A 13,695-nucleotide genomic window follows, 5' to 3' on the forward strand; every position below is an offset into this window, starting at 1 on the left:
CCTGGACCAGGGCTTGAACCCGTGTCCCCTGCATTGGCAGGAGGATTCTTAACCAATGCACCACCAGGGAAGTCCCCATGCCAATTTCTGATGACATATTTTAGACCAAAATTATTATTGTTTTTAATTTTAAGTAATTTTTTTTTTTACAATTTATGTTATTTTATAAAGATACGAACGACTATTTGGATCTTACTCTACACTTAAATGGTTTCATTACTCATCACCAATCATTTTATATCATAACTTCTCCATTTCTTAAGTTGTTCATTTTGATAGCAATATTCTCGGAAAGATAGACTGATAAAACGTTCTTCGAGCCCATACATGTCTGAGAATACGGTCCTAACATACAACTTGGGATTTGACTTGAAATGCATGTACTGCATTACAATCAATCTTTTTTTCCACTCAACCTTGAGAATGTGTTGCTTGGCTACCTAAGGCTAGTCTACTTTTTACGTTTATACTGTTTCTGCCTGGATCACTATAGCTTGTACCTTTATAACTATGAAAATTAACATCTTTACCAGTTTTTAAGTGATGTTCTCTTTCTGAAATTCCAGTTATATGCAGATGGGGTCTCCTAGATGTATCCACCATGCCTTTCCTCTTAATCATTTTAGACTTTTTAACCTTCCTTAATAGACAATAAGTTCTAAGAAGAATGGAAGCACATCTGCCTCGTTCATCACTGCATCTTCTGCATGTACCATAATGCCGGACACATAACAGATGTTCAAGAAATAGTTTCTGAATTAAAGTAAAACTAAACTCTCTTCTGAATTGCTTGTATCTCTGCAGTTTTATCTCTGTTATTCATCAGATTTTCCATAACACTCAAACCACTGTTCACTGCTTCCCAGCACTGCTTTTGTTTCCATTCAGTCTTCTTAAATCTAAGCTGGCTGCTTGCTCTAGGTTTTAGATGTAATGTCCCCGTGAATCTTGCTGAAAACAGTAAATTAAAAATTTTAAAGTCTTGTTTGTTTTGTTTTTGCAAAGGGTTGACCTGCAGCACTATTTTACAATTACAAGGGTACTGTTTGTTGGAAAATCTGATTCTACTTTTTTATCAAGGGCTCCTGCTCCTTTAAGGAAAATTTTCAGTATCAACATGTGTCCATTTCTCTGGAAAAGAAGAATGCTTGCTTTCAGGAGATTGGTTAAGAATCATTGTTAAGGATTGAGGTCTATGCTGGCTTATGATTAAAAACAAGGTTACTGAGTTTGGCAGAGTTGTGCAGACCCATATTTTAATCTTTCAGGCTTAAATACAGGGATGTAGAAAATTTTAACCTTTTCTCTAACATTTCATTATTGACTCCAAGAAGTAGCAAAATGAAGAGAATGTTCTATGAATCACAGCCAGAGTCCAAGGCTATCCTAACATGAAATATCAAACGTGGGCAGAAAAGTTTCATCGTAGTTTTGACTGTTCATGACAAAATTAAGATGTGGATCAAGAAAACTTTAGGGCTGCCCTTTCTTTTCTAGTTTGAGTTTCAAGCCTATTTTGGGCTTGCTCTATTAGGAAAACTTAATGTCTTCCCCTGTGATAACAGGCCAGAAAGATTGTCCCATATACTTCTAATCTGAAGAAGCCATAACCAGAGTTCTGTTGGGGATCCCCTCTGGTCAGTCACAACACAGAAGTCAGGAGTTAGCATTCTAAGGCTTCAGTTCAGCACCATCCAAACCATATTTAATTGAAGAACATCAACGTTTTTGACAGGTAGATGGCATGTTTTCTAGTTTCTAGTGCTGATACTTAGCCCATTCATTACCATGAAAATCAAAACAGTAAAATATGGGGACTTCCCTGATAGCGCAGTGGTTAAGAATCTGCCTGCCGATGCAGGGGACACCGGTTTGAGCCCTGTTCGGGGAAGATCTCACATGCCGCAGAGCAAGTAAGCCTGTGCACCGCAACTACCGAGCCTGTGCTCTACAGCCCGCGAGCCACAACTACTGAAGCCTGCATGCCTAGAGCCCGTACTCTGCAACAAAGAGAAGCCACCACAATGAGATATCCACGCACTGCAACTAAGAGTAGCCCCTGCTCTCCACAACTAGAGAAAGCACGTGCACAACAACAGACCCAAAGCAGCCAAAAATAAATCAATATGATTGGGCTATCTGACTTGCACTGCTGCCTTACCAAACTTATCAATAAGTCACTCTAATACCCTAAATGTATCCTTAGTCACCCATTTTCCCAGATTAAACGTTTTAGAATTAAAGAAGACTGATCTCCCCAGTTCTCCAAATTTAATGATCAGCCAGTCTTGCTTGAGAGTCACTGGTATAAGCTACTTCTCCTTTCTATTCTCAAGGTTACTATCTACCCCAAACCGTTACTATTATTAATAACAGTCTGGTTGGCTAGATGAGCACTCTAACTGGATCAGTGATCTTTTCTCTTCTTTCCTTTAATCAATTTGCTAAGCTTTCTTTGCCTTCAGAGTCATTTGCCCAACTAATTCATTCTGCAGATCACTTCCTGATGAACCTTTCTAATCCATCCATTTCATTATGTCATAGCACTGCTGAAAACCTTGAGTAACATTTAACTGTCTACAGGATAAAGTTTAAATTTTTAAATTATGCATTCAATTCTTGATTCCCCTTATTATCCTCTGCAACTAGACATGGCCACGTGTCACAGTTCTGGTAAATCAAATGTAGGTTAAAGTTGCTGGGGAACTTGCTCTTCCTGGAGGGGTTGGCGGGGGGGATAAAAATCCATTCTGCTCTTGATTTTTATTCCTTTCTTTCTGCTTGGAAGACAGAAACAATACCAGAAGGTACAGCAACCATCTTACAAACAAGAATGAAAGGTACACGCTAACGATAGTGGAGGAGAAAACCAAAAAGGCTGGGTTCCTGAAGATAGTATGGAGCTGCTGCACCAGCCATGGACCGCCTGCCTGCAGATTTCCTGTTATGAGATAAATAAACCTCGGATTTGTTTAATAAAACAATGGTGAAGTTTTCTGTTAATTGAAAATGAAAGAAATTCTAAATTGGTAATAACTAGGGTCACCATGTAATTCATTATTCAAATCAGGACAATGGGACAATGGAATGGGCATGTATATAGCGGGTGTTAGTAAACTAGGACGATGTGTTACTCTGGTAGTAACTAACCAGAAAACATAAGAGAAAAAAATAAATAAAAACTCTTTTATCTAATAGCAATTGAAATAATATTTATGATGTATATAAATAAATATAAATAAAAGTTAAATTTAACACTTCCTCCAAAATGTACGTTATGGAAACACTACAAAAGAATGTCATGGAAAACAATGTGGGACTTCCCTTGTGGTGCAGTGGTTAAGAACCCACCTGCCAATGCAGGGGACACAGGTTCGATCCAGGAAGATCCCACATGCCGTGGAGCAACTAAGTCTGTGCACCACAACTACCGAGCCTGCCCTCTAGAACCCACGAGCCACAACTACTGAGCCCTCGTGCCACAGCTACTGAAGACCACGCACATAGAGCCATGCTCTGCAACAAGAGAAGCCACTGAAAGGAGAAGCCCGTGCACCACAACGAAGAGTAGCCACTGCTCACCACAACTAGAGAAAGCCCGCGCACAGCGATGAAGACCCAATGCAGCCAAATATAAATAAATTTATTTAAAAAACATGTAAAACTTGCTGAGGGACACTAGATGAAACCTAAATAAATGGAGAGATAAACCATGTTTCTGACAGAAAGATTTAGTATTGTAAAGACATCAATACAAATTCAATATAGTATCATTTAAACTCTCAATAAGATTGTTCAGAGAACTTAAACTGATTCTGAAACAAATACTGAGGAGTAAATGTTTAAGATTAACCAAAATAAATTTAAATAAAGAACAAAGAAAAAGGATTCTATTAGAAAACTAAGCAAATATTATAAAGTTACAGTTGTTATAATTGAAACCATACAGTATTTGTAAAAAATAAACAGACTGAAACAGATCTGTGCGTATAGGATAATTTATACACATAAAGACAGCTTTCCAAATCAATGAGGAAAGACAAATCAGGCATAAATGGTGTTCAGTTAATTGGTTACCCATTTTGGAAACAATATTGATACTATTCACACATTATACCACAAATCACAGATTTAAAACATAATGGAAGCATATCTTTTTGGCACTGGTACAAAGGTCTTCTAAAACAAGATGAAAGAAAGCAAAAGCCATTAAGAGGAAAAAAGGTAATAAACTTTAGTACACTGAAATTACTTAAAACTTTATATATGTATACATACAAGCAATAGTCTAAAAGAAAATACTTCTCATTTATAAAACAAAGTTAGTGTCTAGGATAATGAACATCTTCAGAGGAAATTTTTTTAAAAGACAAATAACCTAAAAACAAAACAAAACAAAAGACAACCTAACAGAACAATGTGAGAAGATATATACAACAAGTAATAGAGAGAGCTAGTAATTATATTAAAAGATGTTGAAGTTCAATAACAATCAGGAAAATGCAACTTAAAACTAGATACCAGATGGGATCAAATGGTGGAGGAGTTAAGACGTGGAATTCCCACAGGTACATCAAAAATACATCTACTATAGGGCTTCCCTGGTGGCGCAGTGGTTGAGAGTCCGCCTGCCGATGCAAGGGACACGGGTTTGTGCCCCGGTCCGGGAGGATCCCGCATGCCGCGGAGCAGCTGGGCCCGTGAGCCATGGCCGCTGGGCCTGCGTGTCCGGAGCCTGTGCTCTGCAGTGGGGGAGGCCATAGCAGTGAGGCCCGCGTACCGCAAAAAAAACCCCAAAAACCAAAAACCAAAAAACATCTACATGTGGAACAGCTCTCACAGAACATCTACTGAACACTGACAGAAGACCTCTGACTTCCAAAAGGGCAAGAAAATCTCCAGGTAACTGGGTAGGGCAAATGAAAATAGAAGAGAAAGAAAGGAAGAATCTGCCTGCCAATGCAGGTGACAAGGGTTCAAGCCCTGGTCTGGGAAGATCCCACATGCTGCGGAGCAACTAAGCCCGTGTGCCACAACTACTGAAGCCTGCGCACCTAGAGCCCATGCTCTGCAACGAGAGAAGCCACCGCAATGAGAAGCCCGTGTACTGCAACGAAGAGCAGCCCCCGCTCGCTGCTACTAGAGAAAGCCCGCACGCAGCAACGGAGACCCAATGCAGCCATAAATAAACAAACAAATAAATAAAAATTTTAAAAAAAGGAAAGAAAGAAAGAAAGGAAATCGGGACAGGACCTGTGCCTCTGGGAGGGAGCTGTGAAAGAAAAGGTTTCCACACACTGTGAAGTCCCCTCGCTGGCAAGTACATCTTTCAGATGGGTAGGCTTCAGAGGAAAGCACAGCAACAGGTGTGTGGAGTGCAAAGTGCGGAGAGACCTGCACAGAGGCTCATACCGACTGGCACTCCCCAGCCCGAGACGCTTGTCTGCTCGCTCACCTGCTGGGATGGGTGGGGGCTAGGTACTGAGACTTGGGCTTCAGAGGTCAGACTCTGGGGAGAGTACTGGGGTTGGCTGAGTGAAGACAGCCCTGAGGGGGCTACGGTGTAATGCACCACAACTGAGGAAGTCCAGGAAGAAAGCTGGGCCCACCAGAGAGGCAAGGCACCACTGTTGTTGGGGGGTACGCAAGGAGGAGGCTGGCCCACCATAGGAGCTTCTTTCTCTGTGCACTCGCAGGCGGCAGGACACTGCCTACACAAGCTCCAGGGGCGGGTGTGCAAGCCGCTGCTGATGCCAAGGGCCCTGTGAGTGGGTGCAGGTTACTGCCCCCACCTTCCCAGGAGCAGGCACAGCCCACCACTGCTGAGGGTCCCATGATCGGGGCCAACTGCCCTGGGAGCGTGCATGGCCCGCCATTGCTGCTGAGGGTCTCACGACCCAGTGCCAACCACTGCCCCCACCTCCCCGGGGGTGTGAAAACCACCACTACCACTGTGGAGTGACCCACAACTGGGAGCCAACCACTGTCCCTGCCTTCCTGGGAGCCTGCAGGAGCTGTGCACCTGTGCAACCCCTATCAAGGGGATAACAGCCAGCACATGCTAAGGAAAGAGACAGCAAGCATCCAAACCAAAAACAGCCCTCATGCCAAAAAAATATTAAACCCACACCAGCTACACAGGGACACTCCCACTTATAAATAGCTCCCCAAGACTAGAGTAGATAATTGTTTCCCCTACACTCACAAACTAAGAGATACATAAACAAAATGAAGAAGCAGAGGAAACACTCTCAGTTAAAAGACCAAGAAAATTCCCCTGAAGGAACCAACAACGAAACAGACCACTTCAGTCTAATAGATACTAAGTTCAAAAAGGAGGTAATGAAAACACTGAAAGAGTTAAGAAAGGCTATTGACAGAAATGCATATTACTGTGAAAACGAATGAAACTATACGGAGGAGCCAAGAAAAATTAGAAACTTCATTTGCTAAGACAAAAGCTGAGCTCAAGGCAATGAATAGCAGAATGAATAATGCAGAAGAAAGAGTAAGTGACCTGGAAAAAAGACTAACAGAAATTACACAACCAAAACAGCAGACAGAAAGCCAAAGGAAAAAGAATGAAAGCAATATACGAGACCTAAGGGATAACATAAAGCGGGTCAATCTACACACAATAGGGATTCCAGAAGGAGAAGAAAGAGAAAAGGAATTGCAAATGTATTTGAAGAAATTATGGCTGAAAATTTCCCAAACTTAAAGGAGGAAACACATATCCAGATACAGGAAACACCGAGGGTCCCAAACAATATGAACCCACAGAGACCTACTCCAAGACATAATAAAAGTGGCAAAAGTTAAAGAGAGGATTCTAAAGGCAGCAAGACAAAAACAAAGAGTTCATTACAAGGGAACCCCCACATAAGGCTATGAGCTGATTTCTCTCAGAAACACTGCAGGCCAGAAGGGAGTGGCAAAATACATTCGAAGTCTTGAAAGAGAAAAATCTGCAACCTAAAATACTCTACCCAGCAAGACTATCATTTAGAATAGGAGGAGAAATAAAGAATTTCTCAGACAAGCAAAAACTAAAAGAATACAGCAATACTAAACCTATGCTAAAAGAATATTGAAAGGTCATCTCTAAATGGAAAAGAGGCAAGAAGAAATAGGAGGGAGGAAATCACAATTGGAAGGTAAATCACTTAAATTAGCCAGTATACAGATCAAAAAGAAAAAAACAAAACAAAACAAAACACCCCATTTGTGAAAGCAATGATAAACACAAGGAACAGCAAAAGGATAAACATGAAGATGTAAAAAGGGACATAAAATCATAAAATGTGGGGAAGGAGAGTAAGAAAATGCAGATTTCTTTTTTTTTTACAATGTGTTTGAGCCTATCTGACTATCAGTCTAAAGCAAGCAGACATAGGAGGGGGTTAACATACTTGAAAAACAGGGCAACCACAAATTAAAAACATACAATAGATTCACAAAAACCTAAAAGAAGAGAACACAAGCATAAAATAAAAGGAAATCATCAAACCACAAAAAGAAAAAGAAAGGAACAGAGTAGAAACAAAGAATCAACTGAAAAACACCATTTGTAATGGCAATAAATACATATGTATCAATAATTACCTTAAATGTCAGTGGACTGAATGCTCTGATCAAAAGACATAGAGTGGCAGACTGGATAAAAAAACAAGAGCCTACAATATGCTGCCTTCGAGAGACCCACCTTAGGGCAAAAGACACACATAGATTGAAGGTGAGGGGATGAAAAAAGATATTTCATGCAAACAGAAATGACAAGAAAGCGGGAGTTGAGATACTCATATCAGACAACATAGACTTTAAAGCAAAGGCTAGAAAGAAAGATAAAGGACACTTATATAATGATAAAAGGATCAATACAGGAAGAGGATTTTACACATCAACAATATGGACCTAATATAGAAGTACCCAAATACATAAAACAAATACTAACAGACATAAAGGGAGAAACCAATAGGAATACAATAATACTAGGAGATTTTAACACCCACTCGCATCAATGGACAGATCTTCAAGACAGGATCAATAAGGCAACAAAGGCACTAAATGATACAACAGAACAGTTAGACTTAATTGATATTTTCAGGTCACTACATCCAAAAAAACCAGAATATATATTCCTTTCAAGTGCACACGGAACATTCTCTAGGATTGACCACATCCTAGGTCACAAAACTAACCTCAACGAATTTAAGAGTACGGAAATTATTTTGAGAATCTTCTCTGACCACAGTGGCATGAAACTAGAAATCAACCACAGGAAAAGAAACGAGAAAAAAACTATTACGTGGAGACTAAATAACATGCTAGTAAAAAACCAATCAGTCAACAAGGAAATCAAAATGGAAATTAAAAAATGCCGTGAGACAAACAACAATGGACAGAAAACACAACCATACAAAATCTATGGGACACAGCAAAAGCAGTTCTTAGAGGGAAGTTCATAGCGATACAGGCCTTCACCAAAAACAAGAAAAATCTGAAGTAAACAACCTAACCTACCACCTGACAGCATTAGAAAAAGAACAAGAAACAAAACCTAAAGTCAACTGAAGGAAGGAAATAATAAAGATCAGGGAGTAAATAAATAAAATAGAGATTAAAAAAAAAATCAACAAAAACAAGAGCTGGTTCTCTGAAAGGGTAAACAAAATTGACAAACCTCTGGCCAGGCTCACCAAAAAGAAAAGAGCAAGAACCCAAATAAACAAAAAAAGAAATGAAAAAGGAGAAATCTCAACTGATACCGCATAAATACAAAAAACCATAAGAGAATACTATGAACAACTATATGCCAACATATCTGACAACCTAAGAAGAAATGGACAACTTTCTAGAAACATACAGCCCACCAAAACTGAATCAAGAAGAAATAGATAATTTGAACAGACCGATCACTATAACTGAAATAGAATCTGTAACAAAAAAACTGCCTACAAACAAAAGTCCAGGACGAGATGGCTTCACAGGTGAATTCTACCAAACATGTAAGGAACTTATACCAATTCTTCTCAAACTCTTCCAAAAGACTGAAGAGGAGGGAACACTCCCAAAGACATTCTAAGAAGCCACCATCACCCTGATACCAAAACCAGACAGACACCACCAAAAAAGAAAATTACAGGCCAATATCTTTGATGAATGTAGATGTAAAAATTCTCAACAAAATATCAGGAAACCAAATTCAACAACACATAAAAAAGATCATACACAACAACCAAGTGGGATTCATCCCAGGTTCACAAGGATGGTTCAACATATGCAAATCAATCAATGTAATACACCACATTAACAAAAGACAAGTCAGAAACCACATGATCATCTCAATAGACGCAGAAAAAGCATCTGACAAAATTCAATATCCATTCATGATAAAAACTCTTACCGAAGTGGGAATAGAGGGAACATATCTCAATATAATAAAAGTCATTTATGACAAACCCACAGCCAATATAATGCTCAGCAGTGAAAAGCTGAAAGCCTTCCTGCTAAATCTGGAACAAGACAAGGATGCCCACTCTCACTCTCTCTTCAACATCGTACTGGAAGTCCTAGACACAGCAATCGGACTAGAAAAAGAAATAAAACATATCTGAATTGGAAGGGAAGAGGTAAAATTGTCACTACATGCAGATGACATGATACTATATATAGAAAACCCTAAGGACGCTACACAAAAACTACTAGATCTAATAAGTGAATTCAGCAAAGTAGCAAGATACAAGATTAACATTCAGAAATCGGTTGCATTCCTTTACACTAACAATGAAATATCAGAAAAGGAATGTAAAAAAAAAATACCTTTTAAAAATTGCACACAAAAAATAAAATACCTAGGAATAAACCTGACCAAGGTGAAACACTTACATGCTGAGAACCATAAAACATTAATAAAGGAAATAAAAGAGGATTCAAAGAAATGGAAAGATATACCATGCTCTTGGAATGGAAGAATTAATACTGTTAAAATGGCAATACTACCCAAAGCAATCTACAGATTTAATGCAATCCCTATCAAACTACCCATAACATTTTTCACAGAACTAGAACAAATAATCCAAAAATTTATATGGAACCATAAAAGAGCCAGAATTGCCAGAGCAATCCTAAGGGAAAAAAAGAAAGCAGGAGGCATAACTCTCCCAGACTCAGACAATACTACAAAGCTACAGTAATCAAAACAGTGTGGTACTGGTACAAAAACAGGCATATGGATCAATGGAACAGAATAGAGAGCCCAGAAATAAACCCACACACATACAGTCAATTAATCTTCAACAAAGGAGGCAAGAATATACAATGGGAAAAAGACAGTCTCTTCAGCAAGTGGTGTTGGGAAGTTGGACAGCTGCATGTAAATCAATGAAGTTAGAATACACCCTCACACCGTGGACAAAAATAAACTCAAATGGCTTAAAGACTTAAACATAAGACGTGACACCATAAAACTCCTAGAAGAGAGCACAAGCAAAACATTCTCTGACATAAGTCATACCAATGTTTTCTTAGGTCAGTCTCCAAAGGCAACAGAATAAAAACAAAAATAAACAAATGGGACCTAATCAAACTTACAAGCTTTTCCACAGCAAAGGAAACCAGAAACAAAATGAAAAGACAACCTACAGAATAGGAGAAAATATTTGCAAATGATTCGACCGACAAGGGCTTCATTTGCAAAATATACAAACAGGTCATACATCTCAACAACAAAAAAACTAACTGAAAAATGGGCAGAAAACCTAAATAGACATTTCTCCAAAGATGACATACAAATGGCCAATGGGCACATGAAAAGATGCTCAACACTGCTAATTATTAGAGAAATGCAAATCAAAACTACAATGAGGTACCACCTCACACTGGTCAGAATGGCCATCATTAAAAAGTCTACAAATAATAAATGCTGGAGAGGGTGTGGAGAAAAGGGAACCTTCCTATACTGTTGGTGGGAATGTAATTTGGTGCAGCCACTGTGGAAAACAGTATGGAGGTTCCGCAGAAAACTAAAAATAGAATTACCATATGATCCAGCAATCCAACTCCTGGGCATATATCCAGATAAAACTGTAATTCAAAAAGATACATGCACCACTTTGTTCATAGCTAACTGCTGGACAACGATCGTCAAAAAAATGTTGGAAGCTACCAAAAAAGATACCCAACATCCAGAGACTGAGAAGAAGCCACAACGAGGGGGCAGGATGGGTGCAATCGCGATAAAATCAAATCCCATACCCACTGGGTGGGAGACCCACAAACTGGAACCTGAGCCCCATGTCAGGCTTCCCAGCCTGGGGGTCCAGCAACAGGAGGAGGAGTCCCCAGAGAAACTGGCTTTGAAGGCCAGCAGGGTTTGATCACAGGAATTCCACAGGGCTGGGGGAAGCAGAAACTCCACTCTTGGAGGGTGCACACAAAGTCATGTGTACACCAGGACCCAGGGGAAAAAAGCAGTGACTCTATAAAAGACTGGGTCAGACCTACCTGCCTAGTATTATAGGATCTCCTGCGGAGGCAGGGGGCAGCTGTGGCTCATTGCGGGAACAAAGACTCTGGCAGCAGCAATTCTGGGAAGTACACACTGGCATGAGCCCTCCCAGAGGCCACCATTAGCTCCACCAAACATCCTGTAGGCTCCAGTGCTGGGTCGCCTCAGGCCAAACAACCAACAGTGCGAGAACACAGCCCCACCCATCAGCAGACAAGTCTCCCTGAACACGGCCCTGCCCAACAGAGAGACAAGACCCAGGTCTACCCACCACTAAGCAGGAACCAGCCCCTCCCATCAGAAAGCCTGCACAAACCTCTTAGATAGCCTCATCCACCAGAGGAGAGCAGAAGCAAGAACTACAATCCTGCAGCCTGCAGAACGGAAACCGCAATCACAGAAAGTTAGAAAAAATGAGACGGAAGAGGAATATGTCCCAGATGAAGGAACAAGATGAAACCCCAGAAGAACAACTAGGTGAAGTGGAGATAGCCAACCTACTAGAAAAAGAATTCAGAATAATGATAGTGAAGATGATCCAAGATCTCGGAAAAAGAATGGAGGCAAGGATCAAGAAGATGCAAGAAATGTTTAACAAAGACCTAGAAGAACTAAGGAACAAACAAACAGAGATGAACAACACAATAACTGAAATTAAAAATACACTAGAAGGAATCAGTGGCAGAAGAAATCATAAATGACCTGAAAGAAAGAATGGTGGAAATCGCTGCCACAGAACAGAATAAAGAATAAAATGAAATGAAGACAACATTAAATGCACCAACATTCACATTATAGGGGTCCCAGTAGGAGAAGAGAGACAGAAAGGACCTGAGAAAATGTTTGAAGAGATAATAGCTGAAAAATTCCCTAACGTGGGAAAGGAAACAGTCACCCAAGTCCAGGAAGCGCAGATAGTCCCAGGCAGGATAAACCCAAGGAGGAAAGCTGAGACAAATAGTAATCAAATGGACAAAAATTAAAGACAAAGAAAAAATATTAAAACAAGGGAACACCCATAAGATTATCAGATGATTTCTCTGCAGAAGGTCTGCAGGCCAGAAGGGAGTGGCATGATATATTTAAAGTGATGAAAGGGAAGAACCTATAACCAAGAACACTCTACCCAGCAAGGCTCTCATTCAGATTTGATGGAGAAATCAAAAGCTTAACAGACAAACAAAAGCTAAGAGAATTCGGCACCACCAGACCAGCTTTGCAACAAATGCTAAAGGAACTTCTCAAGCGGGAAAGAGACCAGCAACTTAAAACAACCTTGTACATATATAGACTGCTATATCAAAACCTCATGGGAACAGCAAACCCAAACACTACCATAGATACACACACAAAAAAGAAAAAACCACCCAAATCAAAACTAAAGATGATCATCAAAACTAGATACCATTTTTTACATACTGGATTTTAAAACTGCAAATATTAGGATGTCACTGATAATAGAGAAACACCAGTACTCACATAAATTATTAGACTATAAATTATTAGTCATTTAACAGGCAATCTAATATTATTTATTACTGTATACCCTATAACCCAGCAATTCCACTGTAGATATCACCTTAAAAAACACTATCATAAATGCATTAAGAAAGGCCTGTGAAAGCCATATACAAGGAAGTTAACTGAAGTCCTATTTATAGCAATTTATAGTAAACTAGAAATAACCTAAATAGCAATCCATAAGGAACTGGTGAAATAACTGTGGTATATTCATAGGAAGTAACACCACATATAACCTTAAAAGAATAAGGAAAATCTATAACGTACTAACATGGTTTGATCTCCAAATCAAATTAGTAATTGAAAAATGTGTGCTCCAACGCAGGCATTCTTCAGTAAATAAGAAAATAAAAGAACACATATACACAAAGCAAAACTTACTGGATATTTTAAAGTACTTCTATAGACATTATCTATGGATATATAAACTAAAGCAAAGAAAATGATCTACAAAGACTAAACTCCTAAACGTTGATACTTCTAAGGAAGCAAAAGGCCCAGAAGAATATATACACTATGATTCTGTTTACAGAAACTTCAAAACAGGCAAAACTCAAGTACGGTATTAGAAACCACGGTGGGGTTACACACTCCCTTCTGCCCCAGAGTAAGTATTCAAAAGAAGTATGCAAGGTGCTTCCAGGGTGTTGTTAGTGTTGTAGTTT

General features: G+C 39.5%; 1 protein-coding gene across 9 annotated transcripts in view; it reads right to left on the reverse strand.

Annotated features, from left to right (window-relative positions):
- Positions 1 to 13,695, reverse strand: part of ZNF638 (zinc finger protein 638) — an 84,145-nt gene that overhangs the window by 41,592 nt on the left and 28,858 nt on the right. The window lies entirely within an intron of this gene.

This window comes from Orcinus orca, chromosome 13 (genome assembly GCF_937001465.1).
Source record: "Orcinus orca chromosome 13, mOrcOrc1.1, whole genome shotgun sequence".
Classification (NCBI taxonomy): Eukaryota; Metazoa; Chordata; class Mammalia; order Artiodactyla; family Delphinidae; genus Orcinus; species Orcinus orca.